This window comes from Oncorhynchus mykiss, chromosome 16 (assembly GCF_057628025.1).
Source record: "Oncorhynchus mykiss isolate SJ-2025 chromosome 16, ASM5762802v1, whole genome shotgun sequence".
Taxonomy (NCBI): domain Eukaryota; kingdom Metazoa; phylum Chordata; class Actinopteri; order Salmoniformes; family Salmonidae; genus Oncorhynchus; species Oncorhynchus mykiss.
The window spans coordinates 23,373,184-23,392,033 of NC_143037.1; the positions used below are offsets into that span (position 1 = coordinate 23,373,184).

An 18,850-nucleotide genomic window follows, 5' to 3' on the forward strand; every position below is an offset into this window, starting at 1 on the left:
GTCAAGGAAAATGCAAGTTCAGAAAGACAGCGTAGTGAAGAAAGGTGAACATTAAAGGATCGCCCGAACAGGGACTTGAACCCTGGACCCTCAGATTAAAAGTCTGATGCTCTACCGACTGAGCTATCCGGGCTCTGCTTTTGCTTATTTTCATACACCTAATCCGCCGGGCAGAGGCACGTGCTGACGAGGGGGCATTGTCAGATGGTACATTTCCCCAGAGAACCAGGTCTTCATTCCAAATGATACAGTCAACGAAATCTGAACTAGGCATCCCCTCCAAAAAACACATTGTACAAGACCTCGTGCCGCAAAGGTAGCGTGTCTGACTCCAGATCAGAAGGTTGCGTGTTCAAATCACGTCGTGGTCAGGGATTTTATGCATGCAACTCTGCGTTCTTTACACAGCGAAGTCAATGAATCAGCACAAGAACCAATGTGGCTTTACAGAAACCACCAAACCAATGTTGCTTAAGATCACAATTGTCTCTCACAGAAACATGGCACACTGCAAATTCCTAAATAAGATGATGCTGTGTGATTGACAGACTTAAATCAGTCTTCGAACAGGGAGTTGAACTTCTTTTGGCTTGGAGGCAGTATTTCGGCATATGGATGAGAAGCGTGCCCTGTTACTCAGGCCCAGAAGCTCGGATATGCATATAATTGGTAGATGTGGATATAAAACACTCAAAAGTTTCCAAAACTGTTAAAATCCTGTCTGTGAGTATAACAGAACTGATACGGCAGGCGAAAACCTGAGGAAAATCATTCCAGGAAGTGCGATTTTTTTTTGATGTGGGTAGTTTTCAATTGAATGCTTATTGAGTTTCTAATGGGTTCGGACCCAGATTGCAGTTCCTATGGCTTACACTAGATGTCAACAGTCTTTAGACATTGTTTCAGGCTTCTTTTCTGAAAAATTACGAAGAAAGAGACCTTTCTGTCAGTGCTTAGGAAGCATGCAGTGCTGGTTTGAGAGCGTGACCGTTGTTTTTCCTTTCTATTGAAAACGCTATTGTCCGGTTGAAATATTATCAATTATTAAGACAATAGACAACCTGAGGATTCATTTTAACATCGTTTGACATGTTTCTACAAACTTTATCGGTACTATGAGGATGTCTTCAGACTAAGCTGTTTTGGCTCTGTGAGTGTTTTGTCCTCAGGTCGAACATGTCATGGAAAGTCAAGGAAAATGCAAGTTCAGAAAGACAGCGTAGTGAAGAAAGGTGAACATTAAAGGATCGCCCGAACAGGGACTTGAACCCTGGACCCTCAGATTAAAAGTCTGATGCTCTACCGACTGAGCTATCCGGGCTCTGCTTTTGCTTATTTTCATACACCTAATCCGCCGGGCAGAGGCACGTGCTGACGAGGGGGCATTGTCAGATGGTACATTTCCCCAGAGAACCAGGTCTTCATTCCAAATGATACAGTCAACGAAATCTGAACTAGGCATCCCCTCCAAAAAACACATTGTACAAGACCTCGTGCCGCAAAGGTAGCGTGTCTGACTCCAGATCAGAAGGTTGCGTGTTCAAATCACGTCGTGGTCAGGGATTTTATGTGTGCAACTCTGCCTTCTTTACACAGCGAAGTCAATGAATCAGCACAAGAACCAATGTGGCTTTACAGAAACCACCAAACCAATGCTGCTTAAGATCACAATTGTCTCTCACAGAAGCATGGCACACTGCAAATTCCTAAATAAGATGATGCTGTGTGATTGACAGACTTAAATCAGTCTTCGAACAGGGAGTTGAACTTCTTTTGGCTTGGAGGCAGTATTTCGGCATATGGATGAGAAGCGTGCCCTGTTACTCAGGCCCAGAAGCTCGGATATGCATATAATTGGTAGATGTGGATATAAAACACTCTAAAGTTTCCAAAACTGTTAAAATCCTGTCTGTGAGTATAACAGAACTGATACGGCAGGCGAAAACCTGAGGAAAATCATTCCAGGAAGTGCGATTTTTTTTTGATGTGGGTAGTTTTCAATTGAATGCTTATTGAGTTTCTAATGGGTTCGGACCCAGATTGCAGTTCCTATGGCTTCCACTAGATGTCAACAGTCTTTAGACATTGTTTCAGGCTTCTGTTCTGAAAAATTACGAAGAAAGAGACCTTTCTGTCAGTGCTTAGGAAGCATGCAGTGCTGGTTTGGGAGCGTGACCGTTGTTTTTCCTTTCTATTGAATACGCTATTGTCCGGTTGAAATATTATCAATTATTAAGACAATAGACAACCTGAGGATTCATTTTAACATCGTTTGACATGTTTCTACAAACTTTATCGGTACTATGAGGATGTCTTCAGACTTAGCTGTTTTGGCTCTGTGAGTGTTTTGTCCTCAGGTCGAACATGTCATGGAAAGTCAAGGAAAATGCAAGTTCAGAAAGACAGCGTAGTGAAGAAAGGTGAACATTAAAGGATCGCCTGAACAGGGACTTGAACCCTGGACCCTCAGATTAAAAGACTGATGCTCTACCGACTGAGCTATCCGGGCTCTGCTTTTGCTTATTTTCATACACCTAATCCGCCGGGCAGAGGCACGTGCTGACGAGGGGGCATTGTCAGATGGTACATTTCCCCAGAGAACCAGGTCTTCATTCCAAATGATACAGTCAACGAAATCTGAACTAGGCATCCCCTCCAAAAAACACATTGTACAAGACCTAGTGCCGCAAAGGTAGCGTGTCTGACTCCAGATCAGAAGTGTTGCGTGTTCAAATCACGTCGTGGTCAGGGATTTTATGTGTGCAACTCTGCCTTCTTTACACAGCGAAGTCAATGAATCAGCACAAGAACCAATGTGGCTTTACAGAAACCACCAAACCAATGCTGCTTAAGATCACAATTGTCTCTCACAGAAGCATGGCACACTGCAAATTCCTAAATAAGATGATGCTGTGTGATTGACAGACTTAAATCAGTCTTCGAACAGGGAGTTGAACTTCTTTTGGCTTGGAGGCAGTATTTCGGCATATGGATGAGAAGCGTGCCCAGAAGCTCGGATATGCATATAATTGGTAGATGTGGATATAAAACACTCTAAAGTTTCCAAAACTGTTAAAATCCTGTCTGTGAGTATAACAGAACTGATACGGCAGGCGAAAACCTGAGGAAAATCATTCCAGGAAGTGCAATTTTTTTTGGATGTGGGTAGTTTTCAATTGAATGCTTATTGAGTTTCTAATGGGTTCGGACCCAGATTGCAGTTCCTATGGCTTCCACTAGATGTCAACAGTCTTTAGACATTGTTTCAGGCTTCTGTTCTGAAAAATTACGAAGAAAGAGACCTTTCTGTCAGTGCTTAGGAAGCATGCAGTGCTGGTTTGCGAGCGTGACCGTTGTTTTTCCTTTCTATTGAATACGCTATTGTCCGGTTGAAATATTATCAATTATTAAGACAATAGACAACCTGAGGATTCATTTTAACATCGTTTGACATGTTTCTACAAACTTTATCGGTACTATGAGGATGTCTTCAGACTAAGCTGTTTTGGCTCTGTGAGTGTTTTGTCCTCAGGTCGAACATGTCATGGAAAGTCAAGGAAAATGCAAGTTCAGAAAGACAGCGTAGTGAAGAAAGGTGAACATTAAAGGATCGCCCGAACAGGGACTTGAACCCTGGACCCTCAGATTAAAAGTCTGATGCTCTACCGACTGAGCTATCCGGGCTCTGCTTTTGCTTATTTTCATACACCTAATCCGCCGGGCAGAGGCACGTGCTGACGAGGGGGCATTGTCAGATGGTACATTTCCCCAGAGAACCAGGTCTTCATTCCAAATGATACAGTCAACGAAATCTGAACTAGGCATCCCCTCCAAAAAACACATTGTACAAGACCTCGTGCCGCAAAGGTAGCGTGTCTGACTCCAGATCAGAAGTGTTGCGTGTTCAAATCACGTCGTGGTAAGTGATTTTATGCGTGCAACTCTGCCTTCTTTACACAGCGAAGTCAATGAATCAGCACAAGAACCAATGTGGCTTTACAGAAACCACCAAACCAATGCTGCTTAAGATCACAATTGTCTCTCACAGAAGCATGGCACACTGCAAATTCCTAAATAAGATGATGCTGTGTGATTGACAGACTTAAATCTGTCTTCGAACAGGGAGTTGAACTTCTTTTGGCTTGGAGGCAGTATTTCGGCATATGGATGAGAAGCGTGCCCAGAAGCTCGGATATGCATATAATTGGTAGATGTGGATATAAAACACTCTAAAGTTTCCAAAACTGTTAAAATCCTGTCTGTGAGTATAACAGAACTGATACGGCAGGCGAAAACCTGAGGAAAATCATTCCAGGAAGTGCAATTTTTTTTTGATGTGGGTAGTTTTCAATTGAATGCTTATTGCGTTTCTAATGGGTTCGGACCCAGATTGCAGTTCCTATGGCTTCCACTAGATGTCAACAGTCTTTAGACATTGTTTCAGGCTTCTGTTCTGAAAAATTACGAAGAAAGAGACCTTTCTGTCAGTGCTTAGGAAGCATGCAGTGCTGGTTTGGGAGCGTGACCGTTGTTTTTCCTTTCTATTGAATACGCTATTGTCCGGTTGAAATATTATCAATTATTAAGACAATAGACAACCTGAGGATTCATTTTAACATCGTTTGACATGTTTCTACAAACTTTATCGGTACTATGAGGATGTCTTCAGACTAAGCTGTTTTGGCTCTGTGAGTGTTTTGTCCTCAGGTCGAACATGTCATGGAAAGTCAAGGAAAATGCAAGTTCAGAAAGATAGCGTAGTGAAGAAAGGTGAACATTAAAGGATCGCCCGAACAGGGACTTGAACCCTGGACCCTCAGATTAAAAGTCTGATGCTCTACCGACTGAGCTATCCGGGCTCTGCTTTTGCTTATTTTCATACACCTAATCCGCCGGGCAGAGGCACGTGCTGACGAGGGGGCATTGTCAGATGGTACATTTCCCCAGAGAACCAGGTCTTCATTCCAAATGATACAGTCAACGAAATCTGAACTAGGCATCCCCTCCAAAAAACACATTGTACAAGACCTCGTGCCGCAAAGGTAGCGTGTCTGACTCCAGATCAGAAGGTTGCGTGTTCAAATCACGTCGTGGTAAGGGATTTTATGCGTGCAACTCTGCCTTCTTTACACAGCGAAGTCAATGAATCAGCACAAGAACCAATGTGGCTTTACAGAAACCACCAAACCAATGTTGCTTAAGATCACAATTGTCTCTCACAGAAGCATGGCACACTGCAAATTCCTAAATAAGATGATGCTGTGTGATTGACAGACTTAAATCAGTCTTCGAACAGGGAGTTGAACTTCTTTTGGCTTGGAGGCAGTATTTCGGCATATGGATGAGAAGCGTGCCCTGTTACTCAGGCCCAGAAGCTCGGATATGCATATAATTGGTAGATGTGGATATAAAACACTCTAAAGTTTCCAAAACTGTTAAAATCCTGTCTGTGAGTATAACAGAACTGATACGGCAGGCGAAAACCTGAGGAAAATCATTCCAGGAAGTGCGATTTTTTTTTGATGTGGGTAGTTTTCAATTGAATGCTTATTGCGTTTCTAATGGGTTCGGACCCAGATTGCAGTTCCTATGGCTTACACTAGATGTCAACAGTCTTTAGACATTGTTTCAGGCTTCTTTTCTGAAAAATTACGAAGAAAGAGACCTTTCTGTCAGTGCTTAGGAAGCATGCAGTGCTGGTTTGAGAGCGTGACCGTTGTTTTTCCTTTCTATTGAAAACGCTATTGTCCGGTTGAAATATTATCAATTATTAAGACAATAGACAACCTGAGGATTCATTTTAACATCGTTTGACATGTTTCTACAAACTTTATCGGTACTATGAGGATGTCTTCAGACTAAGCTGTTTTGGCTCTGTGAGTGTTTTGTCCTCAGGTCGAACATGTCATGGAAAGTCAAGGAAAATGCAAGTTCAGAAAGACAGCGTGGTGAAGAAAGGTGAACATTAAAGGATCACCCGAACAGGGACTTGAACCCTGGACCCTCAGATTAAAAGTCTGATGCTCTACCGACTGAGCTATCCGGGCTCTGCTTTTGCTTATTTTCATACACCTAACCCGCCGGGCAGAGGCACGTGCTGGCAGAGGCACGTGCTGACGAGGGGGCATTGTCAGATGGTACATTTCCCCAGAGAACCAGGTCTTCATTCCAAATGATACAGTCAACGAAATCTGAACTAGGCATCCCCTCCAAAAAACACATTGTACAAGACCTCGTGGCGCAAAGGTAGCGCGTCTGATCAGAAGGTTGTGTATTCAAATCACATCGTGGTCAGGGATTTAATGTTTGCAATCTATGCCTTCTTTACACAGCGAAGTTAATGAATCAGCACAAGAACCAATGTGGCTTTACAGAAACCACCAAACCAATGCTGCTTAACATCACAATTGTCTCTCACAGAAGCATGGCACACTGCAAATTCCTAAATAAGATGATGCTGTGTGATTGACAGACTTAAATCAGTCTTCGAACAGGGAGTTTAACTTCTTTTGGCTTGGAGGCAGTATTTCGGCATATGGATGAGAAGCGTGCCCTGTTACTCAGGCCCAGAAGCTTGGATATGCATATAATTGGTAGATGTGGATATAAAACACTCTAAAGTTTCCAAAACTGTTAAAATCCTGTCTGTGAGTATAACAGAACTGATACGGCAGGCGAAAACCTGAGGAAAATCATTCCAGGAAGTGCGATTTTTTTTTGATGTGGGTAGTTTTCAATTGAATGCTTATTGAGTTTCTAATGGGTTCGGACCCAGATTGCAGTTCCTATGGCTTACACTAGATGTCAACAGTCTTTAGACATTGTTTCAGGCTTCTTTTCTGAAAAATTACGAAGAACGAGACCTTTCTGTCAGTGCTTAGGAAGCATGCAGTGCTGGTTTGGGAACGTGACCGTTGTTTTTCCTTTCTATTGAATACGCTATTGTCCGGTTGAAATATTATCAATTATTAAGACAATAGACAACCTGAGGATTCATTTTAACATCGTTTGACATGTTTCTACAAACTTTATCGGTACTATGAGGATGTCTTCAGACTAAGCTGTTTTGGCTCTTTTTGGTGTTTTGTCCTCAGGTCGAACATGTCATGGAAAGTCAAGGAAAATGCAAGTTCAGAAAGGTGAACATTAATGGATCGCCCGAACAGGGACTTGAACCCTGGACCCTCAGATTAAAAGTCTGATGCTCTACCGACTGAGCTATCCGGGCTCTGCTTTTGCTTATTTTCATACACCTAACCCGCCGGGCAGAGGCACGTGCTGACGAGGGGGCATTGTCAGATGGTACATTTCCCCAGAGAACCAGGTCTTCATTCCAAATGATACAGTCAACGAAATCTGAACTAGGCATCCCCTCCAAAAAACACATTGTACGAGCCCTCGTGGCGCAAAGGTAGCGCGTCTGACTCCAGATCAGAAGGTTGTGTATTCAAATCACATCGTGTTCAGGGATTTAATGTTTGCAATCTCTGCTTTCTTTACACAGCGAAGTCAATGAATCAGCACAAGAACCAATGTGGCTTTACAGAAACCACCAAACCAATGCTGCTTAAGATCACAATTGTCTCTCACAGAAGCATGGCACACTGCAAAATTCCTAAATAAGATGATGCTGTGTGATTGACAGACTTAAATCAGTCTTCGAACAGGGAGTTGAACTTCTTTTGGCTTGGAGGCAGTATTTCGGCATATGGATGAGAAGCGTGCCCTGTTACTCTGTCCCAGAAGCTTGGATATGCATATAATTGGTAGATGTGGATATAAAACACTCTAAAGTTTCCAAAACTGTTAAAATCCTGTCTGTGAGTATAACAGAACTGATACGGCAGGCGAAAACCTGAGGAAAATCATTCCAGGAAGTGCGATTTGTTTTTGATGTGGGTAGTTTTCAATTGAATGCTTATTGAGTTTCTAATGGGTTCGGACCCAGATTGCAGTTCCTATGGCTTCCACTAGATGTCAACAGTCTTTAGACATTGTTTCAGGCTTCTTTTCTGAAAAATTACGAAGAACGAGACCTTTCTGTCAGTGCTTAGGAAGCATGCAGTGCTGGTTTGGGAGCGTGACCATTGTTTTTCCTTTCTATTGAATACGCTATTGTCCGGTTGAAATATTATCAATTATTAAGACAATCGACAACCTGAGGATTAATTTTAACATCGTTTGACATGTTTCTACAAACTTAATCGGTACTATGAGGATGTCTTCAGACTAAGCTGTTTTGGCTCTGTGAGTGTTTTGTCCTCAGGTCGAACATGTCATGGAAAGTCAAGGAAAATGCAAGTTCAGAAAGGTGAACATTAATGGATCGCCCGAACAGGGACTTGAACCCTGGACCCTCAGATTAAAAGTCTGATGCTCTACCGACTGAGCTATCCGGGCTCTGCTTTTGCTTATTTTCATACACCTAACCCGCCGGGCAGAGGCACGTGCTGACGAGGGGGCATTGTCAGATGGTACATTTCCCCAGAGAACCAGGTCTTCATTCCAAATGATACAGTCAACGAAATCTGAACTAGGCATCCCCTCCAAAAAACACATTGTACGAGCCCTCGTGGCGCAAAGGTAGCGCGTCTGACTCCAGATCAGAAGGTTGTGTATTCAAATCACATCGTGTTCAGGGATTTAATGTTTGCAATCTCTGCTTTCTTTACACAGCGAAGTCAATGAATCAGCACAAGAACCAATGTGGCTTTACAGAAACCACCAAACCAATGCTGCTTAAGATCACAATTGTCTCTCACAGAAGCATGGCACACTGCAAAATTCCTAAATAAGATGATGCTGTGTGATTGACAGACTTAAATCAGTCTTCGAACAGGGAGTTGAACTTCTTTTGGCTTGGAGGCAGTATTTCGGCATATGGATGAGAAGCGTGCCCTGTTACTCAGGCCCAGAAGCTTGGATATGCATATAATTGGTAGATGTGGATATAAAACACTCTAAAGTTTCCAAAACTGTTAAAATCCTGTCTGTGAGTATAACAGAACTGATACGGCAGGCGAAAACCTGAGGAAAATCATTCCAGGAAGTGCGATTTGTTTTTGATGTGGGTAGTTTTCAATTGAATGCTTATTGAGTTTCTAATGGGTTCGGACCCAGATTGCAGTTCCTATGGCTTCCACTAGATGTCAACAGTCTTTAGACATTGTTTCAGGCTTCTTTTCTGAAAAATTACGAAGAACGAGACCTTTCTGTCAGTGCTTAGGAAGCATGCAGTGCTGGTTTGGGAGCGTGACCATTGTTTTTCCTTTCTATTGAATACGCTATTGTCCGGTTGAAATATTATCAATTATTAAGACAATCGACAACCTGAGGATTAATTTTAACATCGTTTGACATGTTTCTACAAACTTAATCGGTACTATGAGGATGTCTTCAGACTAAGCTGTTTTGGCTCTGTGAGTGTTTTGTCCTCAGGTCGAACATGTCATGGAAAATGCAAGTTCAGAAAGACAGCGTAGTGAAGAAAGGTGAACATTAAAGGATCGCCCGAACAGGGACTTGAACCCTGGACCCTCAGATTAAAAGTCTGATGCTCTACCGACTGAGCTATCCGGGCTCTGCTTTTGCTTATTTTCATACACCTAACCCGCCGGGCAGAGGCACGTGCTGACGAGGGGGCATTGTCAGATGGTACATTTCCCCAGAGAACCAGGTCTTCATTCCAAATGATACAGTCAACGAAATCTGAACTAGGCATCCCCTCCAAAAAACACATTGTACAAGACCTCGTGGCGCAAAGGTAGCGCGTCTGATCAGAAGGTTGTGTATTCAAATCACATCGTGGTCAGGGATTTAATGTTTGCAATCTATGCCTTCTTTACACAGCGAAGTTAATGAATCAGCACAAGAACCAATGTGGCTTTACAGAAACCACCAAACCAATGCTGCTTAAGATCACAATTGTCTCTCACAGAAGCATGGCACACTGCGAATTCCTAAATAAGATGATGCTGTGTGATTGACAGACTTAAATCAGTCTTCGAACAGGGAGTTGAACTTCTTTTGGCTTGGAGGCAGTATTTCGGCATATGGATGAGAAGCGTGCCCTGTTACTCAGGCCCAGAAGCTCGGATATGCATATAATTGGTAGATGTGGATATAAAACACTCTAAAGTTTCCAAAACTGTTAAAATCCTGTCTGTGAGTATAACAGAACTGATACGGCAGGCGAAAACCTGAGGAAAATCATTCCAGGAAGTGCGATTTTTTCTTTATGTGGGTAGTTTTCAATTGAATGCTTATTGAGTTTCTAATGGGTTCAGCCCAGATTGCAGTTCCTATGGCTTACACTAGATGTCAACAGTCTTTAGACATTGTTTCAGGCTTCTTTTCTGAAAAATTACGAAGAACGAGACCTTTCTGTCAGTGCTTAGGAAGCATGCAGTGCTGGTTTGGGAACGTGACCGTTGTTTTTCCTTTCTATTGAATACGCTATTGTCCGGTTGAAATATTATCAATTATTAAGACAATAGACAACCTGAGGATTCATTTTAACATCGTTTGACATGTTTCTACAAACTTTATCGGTACTATGAGGATGTCTTCAGACTAAGCTGTTTTGGCTCTGTGAGTGTTTTGTCCTCAGGTCGAACATGTCATGGAAAGTCAAGGAAAATGCAAGTTCAGAAAGGTGAACATTAATGGATCGCCTGAACAGGGACTTGAACCCTGGACCCTCAGATTAAAAGTCTGATGCTCTACCGACTGAGCTATCCGGGCTCTGCTTTTGCTTATTTTCATACACCTAACCCGCCGGGCAGAGGCACGTGCTGACGAGGGGGCATTGTCAGATGGTACATTTCCCCAGAGAACCAGGTCTTCATTCCAAATGATACAGTCAACGAAATCTGAACTAGGCATCCCCTCCAAAAAACACATTGTACAAGACCTCGTGGCGCAAAGGTAACGCGTCTGACTCCAGATCAGAAGGTTGTGTATTCAAATCACATCGTGTTCAGGGATTTAATGTTTGCAATCTCTGCCTTCTTTACACAGCGAAGTCAATGAATCAGCACAAGAACCAATGTGGCTTTACAGAAACCACCAAACCAATGCTGCTTAAGATCACAATTGTCTCTCACAGAAGCATGGCACACTGCAAATTCCTAAAGAAGATGATGCTGTGTGATTGACAGACTTAAATCAGTCTTCGAACAGGGAGTTGAACTTCTTTTGGCTTGGAGGCAGTATTTCGGCATATGGATGAGAAGCGTGCCCTGTTACTCAGGCCCAGAAGCTCGGATATGCATATAATTGGTAGATGTGGATATAAAACACTCTAAAGTTTCCAAAACTGTTAAAATCCTGTCTGTGAGTATAACAGAACTGATACGGCAGGCGAAAACCTGAGGAAAATAATTCCAGGAAGTGCGATTTTTTTTTTGATGTGGGTAGTTTTCAATTGAATGCTTATTGAGTTTCTAATGGGTTCGGACCCAGATTGCAGTTCCTATGGCTTCCACTAGATGTCAACAGTCTTTAGACATTGTTTCAGGCTTCTTTTCTGAAAAATTACGAAGAACGAGACCTTTCTGTCAGTGCTTAGGAAGCATGCAGTGCTGGTTTGGGAGCGTGACCGTTGTTTTTCCTTTCTATTGAATACGCTATTGTCCGGTTGAAATATGATCAATTATTAAGACAATAGACAACCTGAGGATTCATTTTAACATCGTTTGACATGTTTCTACAAACTTTATCGGTACTATGAGGATGTCTTCAGAATAAGCTGTTTTGGCTCTGTGAGTGTTTTTGTCCTCAGGTCGAACATGTCATGGAAAGTCAAGGAAAATGCAAGTTCAGAAAGACAGCGTAGTGAAGAAAGGTGAACATTAAAGGATCGCCCGAACAGGAACTTGAACCCTGGACCCTCAGATTAAAAGTCTGATGCTCTACCGACTGAGCTATCCGGGCTCTGCTTTTGCTTATTTTCATACACCTAACCCGCCGGGCAGAGGCACGTGCTGACGAGGGGGCATTGTCAGATGGTACATTTCCCCAGAGAACCAGGTCTTCATTCCAAATGATACAGTCAACGAAATCTGAACTAGGCATCCCCTCCAAAAAACACATTGTACAAGACCTCGTGGCGCAAAGGTAGCGTGTCTAACTCCAGAGCAGAAGGTTGTGTGTTCAAATTACATCGTGGTCAGGGATTTAATGTGTGCAATCTCTGGCTTCTTTACACAGCGAAGTCAATGAATCAGCACAAGAACCAATGTGGCTTTACAGAAACCACCAAACCAATGCTGCTTAAGATCACAATTGTCTCTCACAGAAGCATGGCACACTGCAAATTCCTAAATAAGATGATGCTGTGTGATTGACACACTTAAATCAGTCTTCGAACAGGGAGTTGAACTTCTTTTGGCTTGGAGGCAGTATTTCGGCATATGGATGAGAAGCGTGCCCTGTTACTCAGGCCCAGAAGCTCGGATATGCATATAATTGGTAGATGTGGATATAAAACACTCTAACGTTTCCAAAACTGTTAAAATCCTGTCTGTGAGTATAACAGAACTGATACGGCAGGCGAAAACCTGAGGAAAATCATTCCAGGAAGTGCGATTTTTTTTTGATGTGGGTAGTTTTCAATTGAATGCTTATTGAGTTTCTAATGGGTTCGGACCCAGATTGCAGTTCCTATGGCTTACACTAGATGTCAACAGTCTTTAGACATTGTTTCAGGCTTCTTTTCTGAAAAATTACGAAGAACGAGACCTTTCTGTCAGTGCTTAGGAAGCATGCAGTGCTGGTTTGGGAGCGTGACCGTTGTTTTTCCTTTCTATTGAATACGCTATTGTCCGGTTGAAATATGATCAATTATTAAGACAATAGACAACCTGAGGATTCATTTTAACATCGTTTGACATGTTTCTACAAACTTTATCGGTACTATGAGGATGTCTTCAGAATAAGCTGTTTTGGCTCTGTGAGTGTTTTTGTCCTCAGGTCGAACATGTCATGGAAAGTCAAGGAAAATGCAAGTTCAGAAAGACAGCGTAGTGAAGAAAGGTGAACATTAAAGGATCGCCCGAACAGGAACTTGAACCCTGGACCCTCAGATTAAAAGTCTGATGCTCTACCGACTGAGCTATCCAGGCTCTGCTTTTGCTTATTTTCATACACCTAACCCGCCGGGCAGAGGCACGTGCTGACGAGGGGGCATTGTCAGATGGTACATTTCCCCAGAGAACCAGGTCTTCATTCCAAATGATACAGTCAACGAAATCTGAACTAGGCATCCCCTCCAAAAAACACATTGTACAAGACCTCGTGGCGCAAAGGTAGCGCGTCTAACTCCAGAGCAGAAGGTTGTGTGTTCAAATTACATCGTGGTCAGGGATTTAATGTGTGCAATCTCTGGCTTCTTTACACAGTGAAGTCAATGAATCAGCACAAGAACCAATGTGGCTTTACAGAAACCACCAAACCAATGCTGCTTAAGATCACAATTGTCTCTCACAGGTGAAACCCTGAGGAAAATCATTCCAGGAAGTGCGATTTTTTTTTTGATGTGGGTAGTTTTCAATTGAATGCTTATTGAGTTTCTAATGGGTTCGGACCCAGATTGCAGTTCCTATGGCTTCCACTAGATGTCAACAGTCTTTAGACATTGTTTCAGGCTTCTTTTCTGAAAAATTACGAAGAACGAGACCTTTCTGTCAGTCCTTAGGAAGCATGCAGTGCTGGTTTGGGAGCGTGGCCGTTGTTTTTCCTTTCTATTGAATACGCTATTGTCCGGTTGAAATATTATCAATTATTAAGACAATAGACAACCTGAGGATTCATTTTAACATCATTTGACATGTTTCTACAAACTTTATCGGTACTATGAGGATGTCTTCAGACTAAGCTGTTTTGGCTCTGTGAGTGTTTTGTCCTCAGGTCGAACATGTCATGGAAAGTCAAGGAAAATGCAAGTTCAGAAAGACAGCGTAGTGAAGAAAGGTGAACATTAAAGGATCGCCCGAACAGGGACTTGAACCCTGGACCCTCAGATTAAAAGTCTGATGCTCTACCGACTGAGCTATCCGGGCTCTGCTTTTGCTTATTTTCATACACCTAACCCGCCGGGCAGAGGCACGTGCTGACGAGGGGGCATTGTCAGATGGTACATTTCCCCAGAGAACCAGGTCTTCATTCCAAATGATATAGTCAACGAAATCTGAACTAGGCATCCCCTCCAAAAAACACATTGTACAAGACCTCGTGCCGCAAAGGTAGCGTGTCTGACTCCAGATCAGAAGGTTGCGTGTTCAAATCACGTCGTGGTCAGGGATTTTATGTGTGCAACTCTGCCTTCTTTACACAGCGAAGTCAATGAATCAGCACAAGAACCAATGTGGCTTTACAGAAACCACCAAACCAATGCTGCTTATTAAGATCACAATTGTCTCTCACAGGCGAAACCCTGAGGAAAATCATTCCAGGAAGTGCAATTTTTTTTTTGATGTGGGTAGTTTTCAATTGAATGCTTATTGAGTTTCTAATGGGTTCGGACCCAGATTGCAGTTCCTATGGCTTCCACTAGATGTCAACAGTCTTTAGACATTGTTTCAGGCTTCTTTTCTGAAAAATTACGAAGAACGAGACCTTTCTGTCAGTCCTTAGGAAGCATGCAGTGCTGGTTTGGGAGCGTGGCCGTTGTTTTTCCTTTCTATTGAATACGCTATTGTCCGGTTGAAATATTATCAATTATTAAGACAATAGACAACCTGAGGATTCATTTTAACATCATTTGACATGTTTCTACAAACTTTATCGGTACTATGAGGATGTCTTCAGACTAAGCTGTTTTGGCTCTGTGAGTGTTTTGTCCTCAGGTCGAACATGTCATGGAAAGTCAAGGAAAATGCAAGTTCAGAAAGACAGCGTAGTGAAGAAAGGTGAACATTAAAGGATCGCCCGAACAGGGACTTGAACCCTGGACCCTCAGATTAAAAGTCTGATGCTCTACCGACTGAGCTATCCGGGCTCTGCTTTTGCTTATTTTCATACACCTAACCCGCCGGGCAGAGAAACGTGCTGACGAGGGGGCATTGTCAGATGGTACATTTCCCCAGAGAACCAGGTCTTCATTCCAAATGATATAGTCAACGAAATCTGAACTAGGTATCCCCTCCAAAAAACACATTGTACAAGACCTCGTGCAGCAAAGGTAGCGTGTCTGACTCCAGATCAGAAGGTTGCGTGTTCAAATCACGTCGTGGTCAGGGATTTTATGTGTGCAACTCTGCCTTCTTTACACAGCGAAGTCAATGAATCAGCACAAGAACCAATGTGGCTTTACAGAAACCACCAAACCAATGCTGCTTAAGATCACAATTGTCTCTCACAGAAGCATGGCACACTGCAAATTCCTAAATAAGATGATGCTGTGTGATTGACACACTTAAATCAGTCTTCGAACAGGGAGTTGAACTTCTTTTGGCTTGGAGGCAGTATTTCGGCATGTGGATGAGAAGCGTGCCCTGTTACTCAGGCCCAGAAGCTCGGATATGCATATAATTGGTAGATGTGGATATAAAACACTCTAACGTTTCCAAAACTGTTAAAATCCTGTCTGTGAGTATAACAGAACTGATACGGCATGCGAAAACCTGAGGAAAATCATTCCAGGAAGTGCGATTTTTTTTTGATGTGGGTAGTTTTCAATTGAATGCTTATTGAGTTTCTAATGGGTTCGGACCCAGATTGCAGTTCCTATGGCTTCCACTAGATGTCAACAGTCTATAGACATTGTTTCAGGCTTCTTTTCTGAAAAATTACGAAGAACGAGACCTTTCTGTCAGTGCTTAGGAAGCATGCAGTGCTGGTTTGGGAGCGTGACCGTTGTTTTTCCTTTCTATTGAATACGCTATTGTCCGGTTTAAATATGATCAATTATTAAGACAATAGACAACCTGAGGATTCATTTCAACATCGTTTGACATGTTTCTACAAACTTTATCGGTACTATGAGGATGTCTTCAGAATAAGCTGTTTTGGCTCTGTGAGTGTTTTTGTCCTCAGGTCGAACATGTCATGGAAAGTCAAGGAAAATGCAAGTTCAGAAAGACAGCGTAGTGAAGAAAGGTGAACATTAAAGGATCGCCCGAACAGGAACTTGAACCCTGGACCCTCAGATTAAAAGTCTGATGCTCTACCGACTGAGCTATCCGGGCTCTGCTTTTGCTTATTTTCATACACCTAACCCGCCGGGCAGAGGCACGTGCTGACGAGGGGGCATTGTCAGATGGTACATTTCCCCAGAGAACCAGGTCTTCATTCCAAATGATACAGTCAACGAAATCTGAACTAGGCATCCCCTCCAAAAAACACATTGTACAAGACCTCGTGCCGCAAAGGTAGCGCGTCTAACTCCAGAGCAGAAGGTTGTGTGTTCAAATTACATCGTGGTCAGGGATTTAATGTGTGCAATCTCTGCCTTCTTTACACAGCGAAGTCAATGAATCAGCACAAGAACCAATGTGGCTTTACAGAAACCACCAAACCAATGCTGCTTAAGATCACAATTGTCTCTCACAGAAGCATGGCACACTGCAAATTCCTAAATAAGATGATGCTGTGTGATTGACAGACTTAAATCAGTCTTCGAACAGGGAGTTGAACTTCTTTTGGCTTGGAGGCAGTATTTCGGGAAATATGGATGAGAAGCGTGCCCTGTTACTCAGGCCCAGAAGCTCGGATATGCATATAATTGGTAGATGTGGATATAAAACACTCTAAAGTTTCCAAAACTGTTAAAATCCTGTCTGTGAGTATAACAGAACTGATACGGCAGGCGAAAACCTGAGGAAAATCATTCCAGGAAGTGCGATTTTTTTTTGATGTGGGTAGTTTTCAATTGAATGCTTATTGAGTTTCTAATGGGTTCGGACCCAGATTGCAGTTCCTATGGCTTCCACTAGATGTCAACAGTCTATAGACATTGTTTCAGGCTTCTTTTCTGAAAAATTACGAAGAACGAGACCTTTCTGTCAGTGCTTAGGAAGCATGCAGTGCTGGTTTGGGAGCGTGACCGTTGTTTTTCCTTTCTATTGAATACGCTATTGTCCGGTTGAAATATGATCAATTATTAAGACAATAGACAACCTGAGGATTCATTTTAACATCGTTTGACATGTTTCTACAAACTTTATCGGTACTATGAGGATGTCTTCAGAATAAGCTGTTTTGGCTCTGTGAGTGTTTTTGTCCTCAGGTCGAACATGTCATGGAAAGTCAAGGAAAATGCAAGTTCAGAAAGACAGCGTAGTGAAGAAAGGTGAACATTAAAGGATCGCCCGAACAGGGACTTGAACCCTGGACCCTCAGATTAAAAGTCTGATGCTCTACCGACTGAGCTATCCGGGCTCTGCTTTTGCTTATTTTCATACACCTAACCCGCCGGGCAGAGAAACGTGCTGACGAGGGGGCATTGTCAGATGGTACATTTCCCCAGAGAACCAGGTCTTCATTCCAAATGATATAGTCAACGAAATCTGAACTAGGTATCCCCTCCAAAAAACACATTGTACAAGACCTCGTGCCGCAAAGGTAGCGTGTCTGACTCCAGATCAGAAGGTTGCGTGTTCAAATCACGTCGTGGTCAGGGATTTTATGTGTGCAACTCTGCCTTCTTTACACAGCGAAGTCAATGAATCAGCACAAGAACCAATGTGGCTTTACAGAAACCACCAAACCAATGCTGCTTAAGATCACAATTGTCTCTCACAGAAGCATGGCACACTGCAAATTCCTAAATAAGATGATGCTGTGTGATTGACACACTTAAATCAGTCTTCGAACAGGGAGTTGAACTTCTTTTGGCTTGGAGGCAGTATTTCGGCATGTGGATGAGAAGCGTGCCCTGTTACTCAGGCCCAGAAGCTCGGATATGCATATAATTGGTAGATGTGGATATAAAACACTCTAACGTTTCCAAAACTGTTAAAATCCTGTCTGTGAGTATAACAGAACTGATACGGCATGCGAAAACCTGAGGAAAATCATTCCAGGAAGTGCGATTTTTTTTTGATGTGGGTAGTTTTCAATTGAATGCTTATTGAGTTTCTAATGGGTTCGGACCCAGATTGCAGTTCCTATGGCTTCCACTAGATGTCAACAGTCTATAGACATTGTTTCAGGCTTCTTTTCTGAAAAATTACGAAGAACGAGACCTTTCTGTCAGTGCTTAGGAAGCATGCAGTGCTGGTTTGGGAGCGTGACCGTTGTTTTTCCTTTCTATTGAATACGCTATTGTCCGGTTTAAATATGATCAATTATTAAGACAATAGACAACCTGAGGATTCATTTCAACATCGTTTGACATGTTTCTACAAACTTTATCGGTACTATGAGGATGTCTTCAGAATAAGCTGTTTTGGCTCTGTGAGTGTTTTTGTCCTCAGGTCGAACATGTCATGGAAAGTCAAGGAAAATGCAAGTTCAGAAAGACAGCGTAGTGAAGAAAGGTGAACATTAAAGGATCGCCCGAACAGGAACTTGAACCCTGGACCCTCAGATTAAAAGTCTGATGCTCTACCGACTGAGCTATCCGGGCTCTGCTTTTGCTTATTTTCATACACCTAACCCGCCGGGCAGAGGCACGTGCTGACGAGGGGGCATTGTCAGATGGTACATTTCCCCAGAGAACCAGGTCTTCATTCCAAATGATACAGTCAACGAAATCTGAACTAGGCATCCCCTCCAAAAAACACATTGTACAAGACCTCGTGCCGCAAAGGTAGCGCGTCTAACTCCAGAGCAGAAGGTTGTGTGTTCAAATTACATCGTGGTCAGGGATTTAATGTGTGCAATCTCTGCCTTCTTTACACAGCGAAGT

General features: G+C 42.7%; 10 non-coding genes across 10 annotated transcripts; all 10 read right to left on the reverse strand.

The window, feature by feature from the left end:
- Positions 1 to 60: 60 nt before the first annotated feature.
- On the reverse strand, positions 61 to 133 carry trnak-uuu (transfer RNA lysine (anticodon UUU)). Its single transcript has one exon. It is a non-coding gene; the product is annotated as a tRNA-Lys (tRNA).
- A 1,115-nt stretch (positions 134 to 1,248) lies between these two features.
- Positions 1,249 to 1,321, reverse strand: trnak-uuu (transfer RNA lysine (anticodon UUU)). Its single transcript has one exon. It is a non-coding gene; the product is annotated as a tRNA-Lys (tRNA).
- A 2,290-nt stretch (positions 1,322 to 3,611) lies between these two features.
- trnak-uuu (transfer RNA lysine (anticodon UUU)) lies at positions 3,612 to 3,684 on the reverse strand. The gene has a single exon. It is a non-coding gene; the product is annotated as a tRNA-Lys (tRNA).
- A 1,102-nt stretch (positions 3,685 to 4,786) lies between these two features.
- On the reverse strand, positions 4,787 to 4,859 carry trnak-uuu (transfer RNA lysine (anticodon UUU)). Its single transcript has one exon. It is a non-coding gene; the product is annotated as a tRNA-Lys (tRNA).
- Positions 4,860 to 7,155: 2,296 nt separating this feature from the next.
- trnak-uuu (transfer RNA lysine (anticodon UUU)) lies at positions 7,156 to 7,228 on the reverse strand. Its single transcript has one exon. It is a non-coding gene; the product is annotated as a tRNA-Lys (tRNA).
- A 1,099-nt stretch (positions 7,229 to 8,327) lies between these two features.
- Positions 8,328 to 8,400, reverse strand: trnak-uuu (transfer RNA lysine (anticodon UUU)). Its single transcript has one exon. It is a non-coding gene; the product is annotated as a tRNA-Lys (tRNA).
- A 1,107-nt stretch (positions 8,401 to 9,507) lies between these two features.
- trnak-uuu (transfer RNA lysine (anticodon UUU)) lies at positions 9,508 to 9,580 on the reverse strand. The gene has a single exon. It is a non-coding gene; the product is annotated as a tRNA-Lys (tRNA).
- A 4,407-nt stretch (positions 9,581 to 13,987) lies between these two features.
- trnak-uuu (transfer RNA lysine (anticodon UUU)) lies at positions 13,988 to 14,060 on the reverse strand. Its single transcript has one exon. It is a non-coding gene; the product is annotated as a tRNA-Lys (tRNA).
- An 865-nt stretch (positions 14,061 to 14,925) lies between these two features.
- On the reverse strand, positions 14,926 to 14,998 carry trnak-uuu (transfer RNA lysine (anticodon UUU)). The gene has a single exon. It is a non-coding gene; the product is annotated as a tRNA-Lys (tRNA).
- A 2,308-nt stretch (positions 14,999 to 17,306) lies between these two features.
- trnak-uuu (transfer RNA lysine (anticodon UUU)) lies at positions 17,307 to 17,379 on the reverse strand. Its single transcript has one exon. It is a non-coding gene; the product is annotated as a tRNA-Lys (tRNA).
- Between the last annotated feature and the right edge of the window lie 1,471 nt (positions 17,380 to 18,850).